Source organism: Prosopis cineraria, unplaced genomic scaffold (genome assembly GCF_029017545.1).
Source record: "Prosopis cineraria cultivar Desert tree isolate PC_DT_omini unplaced genomic scaffold, ASM2901754v1 PC12, whole genome shotgun sequence".
In the NCBI taxonomy this organism is placed as follows: domain Eukaryota; kingdom Viridiplantae; phylum Streptophyta; class Magnoliopsida; order Fabales; family Fabaceae; genus Prosopis; species Prosopis cineraria.
This window is the reverse complement of record NW_026555343.1, coordinates 24,828,568-24,840,834: the sequence shown is the minus strand read 5'-3', so window position 1 is coordinate 24,840,834 and position 12,267 is coordinate 24,828,568.

The window sequence follows — 12,267 nt, the reverse complement described above, 5'->3', positions numbered from 1 at the left end:
TCTATCTTTCTAAACTGAAGTCAAATGCAATGCCATATATATCCGATAACGATATTGCTAGCAAGATTTGGGAAAGCTTCAATAATAAGGAGACCTTCAAGCCTAGAGAATCAAGAAAGATTGGCCAAAGTAAGTGTTGTTACCCTAAACATATCATTGCACTCAATGCTAGTTCAAGTTAAAGGTAACCATTCATTGTAGCTGATATGGAGACTTTACTTATAAATGATGTCCATGTACCTTACGCGGTGGGGTTGGTAGTTAGACCTAATGATTTTCTATCTTTAGAGACTGAATAAAGCATTCTAATATATTTTAGTGAGGATTACCTTAATATAGCATTTTCAACCTTTGAAGAACAAAGAAATAAGCTCTTGTTCGACTTTATAAAACATATAGTGGTAGCAGTTAAGAAAGATCCTTTGATAAAAGTAGTTTACTTTCACAAATTCTCATGATTTGATAGAATTATTCTAGTGAAATTTATATTAACTCATGGTGTGAAGTACATGTTAACACCTCTTATAAGGAATAATTGTCTTTACAAGTTATTTGTCTATCATAATAAGAAACTACTATTCCGTTTGAGGGATTCCCTCACACTATTACTGAGTAGTGTTGATAACTTAACTAAAAATCTCTGTCTTCACTTAAGGTTTAAGCGATCTATCCCATATGAGAATGTGCAAGTGTCAAATTTGAGCCAACCTATAGACTAATTGATATCATACGTGAAACAAGATATTCATTTGTTAGGTAGTGTGATGCTGGAAGCATAATCTATTTATTTTGATGAGTTCAAAGTGGATTTCGTGAATAAATTGACCTTATCTTTGCTAGCTCTTTGTATTTATCATACTTACTTTTACAATCCTAATACATTTCCTATCCATATCCTAAATCATAATGAAGACAATTTTATTTGTCATGCTTACTATGGGGACCATGCTGATACTTATCAACCTAAAGGGGAAAATCTATATTATTACAATGTGAACTTTTTATATCTGTATATCATGAAAACATTTCTTATGCCTGGGGATAACCCTATCTGATATAGTAAATTAGAAGATTAGGATATAGACAACTTGTATAGATATTTTAAGGCTCATATTGTCTGTCTTCCTACTATTAATAAACATTTCTTAACTTATAGCAATAATCTAACTAAAACAATAGTCTTCCCAATCAAGGAATTCATGGTTGTGTAATTTAGCAAAGAATTTAAGTATGTGCATGACATAGGCTACCGGGTTACTCTTATCTTAGGCTACATCTTTGAAAAGATGAATAGCCCATTCAAGAGCTTTGTAAACACTATTTATGATAAAAGAAAAGATGCAAAGAGAACTGATAATGATGATATGGATTATGTTTATAAGATACTCATGAACTTACTATACGTTAGATTTGGTATAAATCCTAAATGAACGATCACTGAGGTTTATGATCTTGATTGATATAACCTATTAATAAAGACAAGTGATTACATCTTTATGGACAAGCTTAGCAAACATTACTATATTATCACTTACTGGAGCAATACTAGACAGGTCTCCTACTCTGACTAGTGTCCTCCAAGGATATCAGCTGTTTAATTGGCTATAGTTGACACATCATGTGCTCGGATTCATATGTATCCCTATATTTCCAGACTAGACTCTTACTACACTGATACTGAGTTAGTCATTCTTGGTAGTCCTCTTCTTGAAGAAGATGTATCATTAACTAAATTGGGGAAGTTTGAGTTAGAAAACTATGCTCTTGAAGGTATCTTCACCTAAGAGTTATTATATTATGTTTTAAGAAGGCAAGATTATTATTAAGCACAAGGGTCTTGTAAAAGCTTTGGTTAATAAAGAATGGTTTAAGTCCCAATACAAAGATATTAATAAAACAATGCTAACCCCTATTACATCTGACTTCAAAATTGATTGGGTTAAGCTGAACATGACCAAAAAGGAAACTCTTATTAATCTTAGAATAAAAAATCAATAATCAAAGGAATCCTATCTTTGATGAGAATGAATATTGTGTGGGTACTATGCCATTGGTTGTTACAGACTTAGTGGGTCAAGAAATAAGGATACTTAAATATCATAAGATGCTTCTTATTCAAGAAATGAAAATATAAATAAAGAAATCATTGATTTAAAGTCTAAAATAACTTACTATGAGAGTTTCAATATAAATATGTTTGGTAAGACAACTTATGACTAAAAGAAATCTACTTTAATTAATGATTTACAACAACCACCATCTAAAAATATAAAAAAGAAGAAAAAGATATATACAAAAGTAATAATAAGAAAAAACATGGTTAGAAGAGAGAATAATAAGTCAAAAATTCTGAAGTATAAGAAAGAATCAAGAAGGTTGCTGATTGTACTAAGAACCTAATAGAATTTGAAAACAAAACGATTAAAATCACTACATAGCAAATGGCTCAAAATCAAATGGAGTTCTTCTACTGGTGAGTGTATTATCTTTGAGTATCGTTGGCACTTATCCTATTTGCAGACCCTCATACCAAGCTATTTCACTTTCTCTTATGTTGACTGGTATCGTTTATGCCTAGCTTCCAATTTCTCTTGCTAAAGCATTTGGTTTGGTCTTCTAGAAAAGATACAGAGTCACTCGGCTTACTGGTCATCTTTCTCTTTCTTTCCAGTACCTAAACATAAAGTATTTAGGTAGCTGTAAGAGAAAGAGGAAGGTCCAATCATGCTACTTTAGAAAGATTCTTAATCCATGCCATCCCTTTCAATCTTAGAAAGTGAAATCCCATAATCTATCATTCTTAAAAATTCCCCAAAGGGTGTTCAAAAACACCGTATAGAGAGCGGGCTACACTTAACTTAGCCAATCTAATATCTGATTTAAAAGGAGCTTGGATTGTAGCTTTTCCTCTCTCTGTATAAAGTAAGTCAGTCCTAGTATTAGACAGAGCCTATTGTTAAAGGATTGTTTCATTGGAATGCTATCTTAAATCTAGCTACTCCCACTAAAAGTCATTTTTCACTCTACTCTGGCTACAAACTGAATGAAGAAGTCAGAAGAAATTCATCATTTATGGGAGCATGCAAATAGTGAGGAAGCCATAATATATAGGATTGCCTATTTTTCTATTTGTCTGGTAAAGAGAGAATAGAAGATACTCTCAATAAGACAAGCACCTAATACCTCGTTAAGTCTAAAGCTATAGCTCAAGCAATTTAGTCTAAAAAAGAGATGTCTACCTTTGTTCTCACTCAAGATAAAGGTTAGTTTGTTAACTCAAGTTGCAAGTCAACTAGTGGAGATCCTATGACAGACAGAAAGAAGAGTTAGATTGGAATGTAAGAATAAATCTCAAAAAGGTCTTCTCTCATAGTCAAGATCGTGACTTTGTGGATTTCCAATAAAAGGTATGCATCCAAATCCATTTTTATTTACCCAAACTATACCCCTATGTATTCTACTCGTATCATAGCATGAGACCCTCTTGAAAGTAGTTGAAGACCTAAATATTAAATCTCGAGCAAATTGATTCCTCAACTCTATCTGTCAATGGGGAGATCTGATGACAGACTCTATAAATCAAACATTTTTGTTTCTCCTACTATTAAAGTGGGGTGGTTAGGTACATAAATGGTCTCATTATCTTAAAAGACAATAGACAAGACAGGATTTCAAATAATAGATGGAAATAGGCTAAGGAAATTTAGCCTTACCCATTACTTTCCTCCCTGTTTAGTTTGATACGCTACTTACCCTTTCGTTTAAGTGGCTTTAAGCTCCTTAACTTAAGTTAAAATGCTAGAAGTTTAGTTGTTCTAGACAATTATCTAGTCTCTGACTTTGCTTTTTTGGGCATTCATCTTGAGACTACATTCCTTGAGGGTGAAACTCTTCATCTCAAGCCCATGGCTATTAGTTCCTTGCTTTTACAATAGACCTGCTTGCCCTAAATGAATGTTATCCCTGACTCCATCCCCTTAAGGAAGGATGATGACCCTTCATCTGATACTGTCTTTTTCCAACCCCCTTTTCTCCCATCTCAATCATCTCTCTTATCTAGGTATAGAAGATAAGGGAAAAACTCCTCTCATTGTCCAATAGCAAAGACAAAGTGAATGAAAAGTGGATTCAGATTTGACTTTGATTCATATGAATAGATCTCTTAGTAATAGAGTAATAGTGGCTCCTTCTTCTTTTATTTGATAGTAAGACTTCCTTGCCTTATAACTCATATATAAGGACTGATATTCAGCTTGAAGAGCCTAGTGACAACATACTTAACTTTTCTTATCAACCTTCCCCTATGATAAGCTTTCTATATTTGCCCTCACCGGATAAAAAGCCATCTCTGAGAAGGAAGGGTTAAAGATATCTTTCCCAGAGAAATGGTTTCATATAAAGGCTTATCACCTAGTTATCTTTATTTAATTAGCTAATCAATTCCTCCTTAAGGTAAGTGAAGTGACACATTGGTATGAGGTGCGAACTGATATGAAGTGAGTTCATTGACCGAAGTGGGATTATTTAATTTACTTACTTGTTTCAGTACAATATTGAGGAAAGAAAATCAATCTATCTAATAGTTCAATCCCTTACTTTTTAGTCTTAGTGTACTCATTCATTGTTCATATAATTCTATATCTCATATCTCAGTCATTAATTCTTTCTCATTGTACAGTAAAGGTAACTATCTCATATCAGTCTATAGTGAGTATCCGTCAACATAGTATTTGTATCAGTTGCTGTGTTAGTCTAAGTCTTATTTATTCCTTATATAGTGAGTCTTATTCTTTACTGTGTTAGTCTAAGTCTTATTCTCTCTATACGTAATTCATCATATACAATATCTCTTTGAATAGGTAGCAATTGCTGGTATAGGTATTTGTTTACTAAAGTGTAACTAGCCCCATTGGGTACCCCCGAAGGGGAAAAGCTAAATCATAATATCCATGTTCCTACTCTTCTATTCCCTTAAATTGCCTTAAGCAATTAAGGTAGTGAAGTGACTCATCCAATGAAGATGGGACACAAACGATCCTCAAGACAGGACATACAGTAGATGTGATGTGATCCTTACTGTTGTAACTGAAATTGATCAGTCTCATCTCACTCCATTGCTTGTTTGGTTGAGTAACTACTGATAGGAAATTAGTCGCTTATCCTCAAAATTATACTAATGCTAACCCTAATGCAATATAGGGCCAACCCTAGGTCATCTCCCAAGGAATGGTTTTAAGTCTAATTGAAAGTTATCTAGTGAAATAAATCAACCAAAGTTTGTAGGAATTTAGTTATCTAGCTAATTATCTAAACTAATTACCTAATATGCAAGTAATTAAAATGCTAGTGAAAGTGAGTAAAATGAACTTCCCTTTTTACAATAATGGAACCCTAGAGATTAGTTGATTTTGGACTCATTATCTTCTCATGATTAGGCTAAGTTTAGCTTCCCTTTCCTCTTGACTAAAGCTGTCATGACTTAAGAAAATTATCCTAAGCCAATTAACCTAATTAGCTAACCTCCCTAGGTCTTAGATTAAAGTCCCTAGTTTAATTAACCAATTGGTGAAGACATTAGCCAAGTGATTCACTCAAAATCCTCTCTCAACAGCCATGGTCAAACACATAAATTGAGCAACCACAAGATTATGTCAAGCTACTCAACAACACAAGCATTAACACCACAAGATTATGCAATATTAACACAAGAAATTCACTAATTGAAAAACACAAGATTATGTGCCAAACAAAGAGTGGCAAAATTCAGTCATGGCTGTCCAAGGAAGAAATTAAATGAAACAATCCTCTCTCTTTACATCAACATCAAATTCAAATTAGAATTTATAAGCTAAGATGATTAAACCCTAGATTAAGGAATCTAACCATCTAGTAAAAAGAGAAGAGGATAGGAAACAAAAGAACTTAGCCAATTTGAAGCTCAAGACTCATCCTCCATCTTCATCTCTCTAGGATTCCACAAAGAAACTTAGCCAATCTTCATCTTCAAGAACCCTAGTGATTGCTTGTGAAGGCCAAACTCCATAGCTCTTGAATGATGAAAATGAGCTTCAATCCTTGTGAAAATGGAAGGGATGGAACGAAAATGAAGAAAGGAGAAGAATGGTATGAGTTTTGTGGAGGTTTGGTGGCTAAAAATGGAGGTTAGGGTGCTGGAAAATGAAGAACAAAAGAGAGAAAATGAAGAACACTATGAACAAGAGAGAGAGAATGTGGAAGATGAATGAGATATGTGTTGGATCCCATTTGGGACTTAAAATGGCGTGCTCCTTGGTGTCTCCCATCAGCTGAAGCTTAATTAAAATAAGGAAAAAGAAATTAAAATGTAAATGGGAGCCTTGTCACACTTGCAAGGTGGCAACTTCCTATTGGTTTGTAGATGATTCCAATGTGTGCCTAATTTCCCATGTGTCATCCACATCATTTTAGCTGATCTAATCCCTCAAAATAATCATAATTCACGTGCAAACCATCAGCCATTGTCCTCAAGGAGTGTTGACCTCAATTGCCCAATTGATGCACAAGTCACATGCCACCTATGTCACATAAATCACATAATTCAATTAAATAGCATATGATATAATAAAATCTAATTCATGTCCAGAATTAAATTCATAATTAGAAGGGAGAATTTATTAAATTAACCAAGTTTTAGGCTGCACAAAATTATATAAAAATTTTCACACAAAGGCAAACCAAAAACTAGGACAAACTAAGACACTTAAGAAAGTGTTGACTTTTTTATTTAATTACTCCCAAACTAAAATGAATTTTAAAAATATAATTTCACCATTCATCAACTGGACATAAAATGCACTTTGTCAATTTTTCTTGTACATTTTCTCAAAAGTTCATTTTTTGGACCAAAATGCCCCTAGTGCACTGATCTTAGAAACTTAGGCAAAGTTCCAAATCTAATGCAATGTGTGCACTTGAAGGTGATAAATCATTAATAAAATGGTCCTAATTGACAAATAAAAGTGGGTAACAAATGTGTTCTATCAATTCCCCCACACTTAGCTTTTGCACTCCGGGCAAAATCAAGTGAAAAAGGTCCCAAAAGAAACTATAAGACAAAGAAATAAGAGAAAAACATTATTTCAAGTCACTAAAATACTAGCTCATGAACTTCTACAAATTATCAATCAATGTGGCAATAATTACGAAAGAATTATGCACATCACAAACAAACCCTTACCAAGAATCAATGTCAAAGAGTAAGCCTCTCTAGGTTAAGTGTTTGCTCTCATCACTCAAAGTGTATAAGGTATTAAATTTCACTCAAAATTTCTTAGGATAAACCCTACTATGAATTTGTAACCCTTCTACTTCTCCATCACTAAATAGCACTTGCAATCAAGAATCAAATGGACTTTATTAGGTTGTGATATAGGTAATGAAAGGATGTCTAAGAAATGCATGTATATAAAAAAAAAATAGGGTTAGCATCAAAATAATGCTAAATCAAGATATATCCCCTTAATATGCAAAGCATAACCTAACTCAATTGAGTGAACACATTAACACAATGATGATGGAAAGAAATGATAAGAAATAATAAAACAAATGGAATGGATGAGCTAGGCAACTTTTTATTTTTATTTTTATTTTTTTTCTTTCTTTTCTTTTTTTTCTTCTTTTTTTTCTTTTTCTAGCAACTTTATTTCTTTTCTTTTTGACTATATTTTTTTTTTCAAATCTATCTTTGTTGTTTTTTTTTTTGGTTGCCCCTAACTCTTTGAAAACAATAGAAGTAATGGATAGAGAAATGATAATAGGCATCCACTCATTTGATCTAGGACATGCAATGAATATTAAAAAGACATATAAAAGTGTAACATGCATTCCTTGGGGAAAAATAGGGTGAATATTTTTTTTTTTAGGAATCAAACCAAAGGCTCAAAGTGGCTAACAAAGGATAATAAATAATAATAGGTTGGCTATTTGGCTCTTGGCTATTTTTTATGAATGCCATCTCTCATCTCCTATCAAACAAGTGCAAGATATATGGTCTTAATTAAGAAGTGAAACAAATTCTAGAGGGTAACATCACTAAGGAATTAATCACACATGAGTGTTTAGCCTCTTCCATGAATGGGTAATATGCCACTCTAATCCATTAATTCAAGGTAAAAGAATGTTCACTTCACACCTATTCAATCCTAAAAATTACCACATCTCAAGAATCAAAATATCCATTCAAGAGCTAGGTAATTAAATAACCTCAAACAAAACAAAACAAAGAAATAAAATTTTTTTTTGAATTTTTTTTTTTGCAAAACCAAACAAAACCAAACAAACAAAACAAAATGTTTATTTCTCTCCCCCACACTTAAATCATGCATTGTCCTCAAAATTATATCATGCAATGGCGCCAAAATTTTGATAGGAAATTAGTCGCTTATCCTCAAAATTATACTAAAGCTAATCTTAATGCTATCACATTGAGGAGTGGCAAGGAGTTGGGAGAAAGAGTACAAGAAGACAAAAGACAAGGGAAGGCCGAGAAGCCCTCTTTAAATTCTTCAATTGATGTTAATGTTTCTAGTTTTTCTTTTGCTCCTAATGATGCATCTTTTTGTAGAGATGATGAGGATGAAAACATTGAGGAGATCATATGTGAGCAACCACCATCTAAGGTGGAAAAGGGGACTATGGCCGAGTTGTTTAGTAAGGAAAAAGAGGGAGAGGCCGAGCAAAGTGAAACAAGAAAGGAGAGTTCAAGGAAGGAAGAAGGAAAGCAAAGTCAAGAGATTATGAAGAAGCTTCCTTTTCCACAAGCACAAGTGGTCCCTAAGCAAGTAAAGGGACAATTTGATCAAGAGGTATATGTTTTCTTCCACAAGATTCATGTTAATGTACCCTTGATGGATGTAGTTAAGAACTTTCCTAAGTATGCCAAATTTTTGAAAGATTGTTGTACAAATAAAAGAAAATTTAGGCCTAATGCAAGGGTACAATTACCCTCATCTGTGAGTGCTATCATGAAGCCTCAACTCCCTATAAAATGTGAAGACCCCGGTTCCTTCACAATTCCATGCAAGATTGGCAACACACATTTTTCTCATGCATTGATAGACTTAGGTGCAGCCATTAATGTTATGCCTCTTTCAATTTATCATGCCTTGAGTCTTGATTGCATGCATAAGACACCTATGATATGCCAATTAGCGGATAGAAGTGTTAGAAGACCACATGGAGTAGTAGAAGACTTGTTGGTTTGTGTTAAAGGTCTATTATTTCCTGTGGATTTCTATGTGCTTGATATGTCAAAAGAAGGGAGTGGGGATGATATTTTGATTTTAGGAAGGCCATTTATGAGGACTGCCCGTACATTGATTGACATGGAAAAAGGTAGTTTGATTTTGAAATGTGGAGAGGATCATGTTATTTTTAATATATATGAAGCAATGAAACATCCTTTTGAGGATTATTCTTTGTTAGGTGTAAGTTCCATTGAGTTATTGCTTCATGATGCTTGTGAGTCTCACATGCTTGATTCTTTCTCACATGTTGATGATGATTTGTCTCTTGTTACTACTACATGTATTGATGGATGTAGTTGTCCTATTTGTTTAGAGATTGATGCATGCTTGAATGATGCAACTACTTCTTCTTATGATTTGTTTAAAATATCTCCTATGCTTGATCTTGAAATGCTTGAGAAGGGTATATCTTCTTGTGTTGTAGGTACTAAAGCCATTAAGGCCGAATCTATGAGTTTTTCTCCACTCGAGCTTGATGTTCTTAGGATTCCCAAGCTATTGGAGGAAAATTCTACACTTTCACATGTCGAGGCCGTGGCTCAAGTCCAAGCACTTGAGGACAAGTTGCAAGAAAAGGGGGAGGCTGTAAAGAAAGAAGAGGAGAAATCAAAAACAAGTGACAAGCCTAAAAGACAAGATAGTACCATGGAATATTCCACCAAATTAGACTTGAAGAAGCTCATTCCCTCTTGTGTAGAGCCACCTACCTTGGAGTTGAAGCCTTTACCATCCAATCTCAAGTATGCATATCTCATTGAGAATGAGAAGCTTCCGGTAATAATTTCTAACTCTTTATCTCTTGAGGAAGAAAATGCATTACTTGATGTGTTGAGAAAGAACATACATGCTATTGGTTGGACTTTGGCTGACATTCCTGGTATTGACCCTATTGTGTGCACACATAAAATTTTTCTTGAGGACAATGCTAAGCCCATTAGGCAACCACAAAGGAGACTTAACCCATTGATTTTAGATGTGGTAAAGAAAGAGGTTGTTAAGCTACTTAGTGCTGGGATCATCTATCCTATAGCTGACAGTGAGTGGGTGTCTCCAACCCAAGTTGTACCTAAGAAAGGGGGGATTACTGTGGTAAAAAATGAGAAAGGAGAGCTTGTTCCAACTAGAGTTCAAAATGCTTGGAGAGTGTGCATAGACTATAGGAAGCTCAATAATGTGACTAGGAAGGACCATTTTCCTTTGCCTTTTATTGATCAAATGCTTGAGAGATTGGCTTCCAAGTCCCATTATTGCTTCCTAGATGGGTTTAGTGGGTATTTTCAGATTCCTATAGCTCCTAGTGACCAAGATAAGACTACCTTTACATGCCCCTTTGGTACATTTGCCTATAGGAGGATGCCTTTTGGTCTTTGCAATGCACCTGGTACTTTTCAAAGATGCATGATGTCCATATTTTATGATTTTATTGAACATTGCATGGAAGTCTTTATGGATGATTTTACTGTGTATGGTGAGTCCTTTGATTCATGCTTGCATTCTTTAGATAAAGTGCTTGGTAGGTGCATTGAAAAGAAGCTTGTGCTTAACTTTGAAAAATGCCATTTCATGGTAGATAAAGGAATTGTTTTAGGCCATTTGATTTCTTCCAATGGCATAGAGGTGGATAAGGCCAAAGTAGATGTGATTGCTTCTTTGCCATATCCTGTTTGTTTGAAAGATTTGAGATCATTTTTGGGACATGCAGGCTTTTATAGGAGATTTATAAAGGGGTTTAGTGAAATTGCTTTGCCTATGTCTAAACTCTTACAAAAAGATGTTGATTTTGTTTTTGATGATGCTTGCAAAAGGAGTTTTGACACTTTGAAAAGCATGCTCATTTCCCCTCCCATTCTTAAAGCCCCAAATTGGTCTTTACCTTTTGAGTTGTCATGTGATGCTTCTAATTTTGCTGTGGGAGCTATGCTTGGTCAAAGAGAGGGCAAGTTATCATATGTGATTGCTTATGCATCTAGGACCCTAGATTCAGCTCAGGTTAATTACACCACAACTGAGAAAGAGTTGTTTGCTATTGTTTTTGCACTTGATAAATTTAGATCATATCTTCTTAACTCTAAAGTTGTTGTGTACACTGACCATGCTGCTGTGAGGTACTTGTTTAAGAAGACAGATTCTAAGCCTCGCTTGATTCGATGGGTGATCTTAATGCAAGAATTTGATGTGGAGATAAGGGATAGGAGTGGTTCTACCAATCAAGTAGCGGATCATTTGTCTAGACTACCTCATTTAAAAGCTACTATGGTAAACTCTAACCCTACTATTCCTTGTGATTCATTTCCTGATGAGGCATTGTGTGCCATTTCATCTAAGCCTCCATGGTATGCCTCTTTTGCTAACTATATTGAGTGTAGAGTCTTGCCTCCTTGTGCTTCACGTTTTGCCATTGAAAAATTGAAAAGAGAGTCTAGATTTTACATTTGGGAACCACCTTTGATGTGGAAGATTTGTAGTGATAAAGTGATTAGGAGGTGTGTTGATGATGTTGATGTGCCTTCTGTTCTTGAATTTTGTCACTCTCATGCATGTGGTGGTCATTTTAGCTCAAATAAGACAGCTAGGAAGGTTTTAGATTGTGGATTGTATTGGCCTAGCTTGTTTAAAGACTCTTATGAATTTTGTAAAGCATGCTTGAAATGTCAAAAGGTTAGTAGTTGGGGTAAGAGACATGAAATGCCTCAACAACCCATTTTATTTTGTGAGATTTTTGATGTTTGGGGCATTGACTTCATGGGTCCCTTCCACCATCCTTTAGTTTTGAGTACATATTACTTGGTGTTGATTATGTTTCAAAGTGGATTGAAGCCATTCCTACTAGAACTTGTGATGCTAAGATTGTTTTGAAGTTTCTCAAATCTAATATTTTTTGTAGGTATGGAGTTCCTAAGGCCTTGGTAAGTGACCAAGGATCCCACTTTTGCAATAAGATGATGAAGGCTCTCTTGGCTAAATATGGAGTGCATCACAAAAT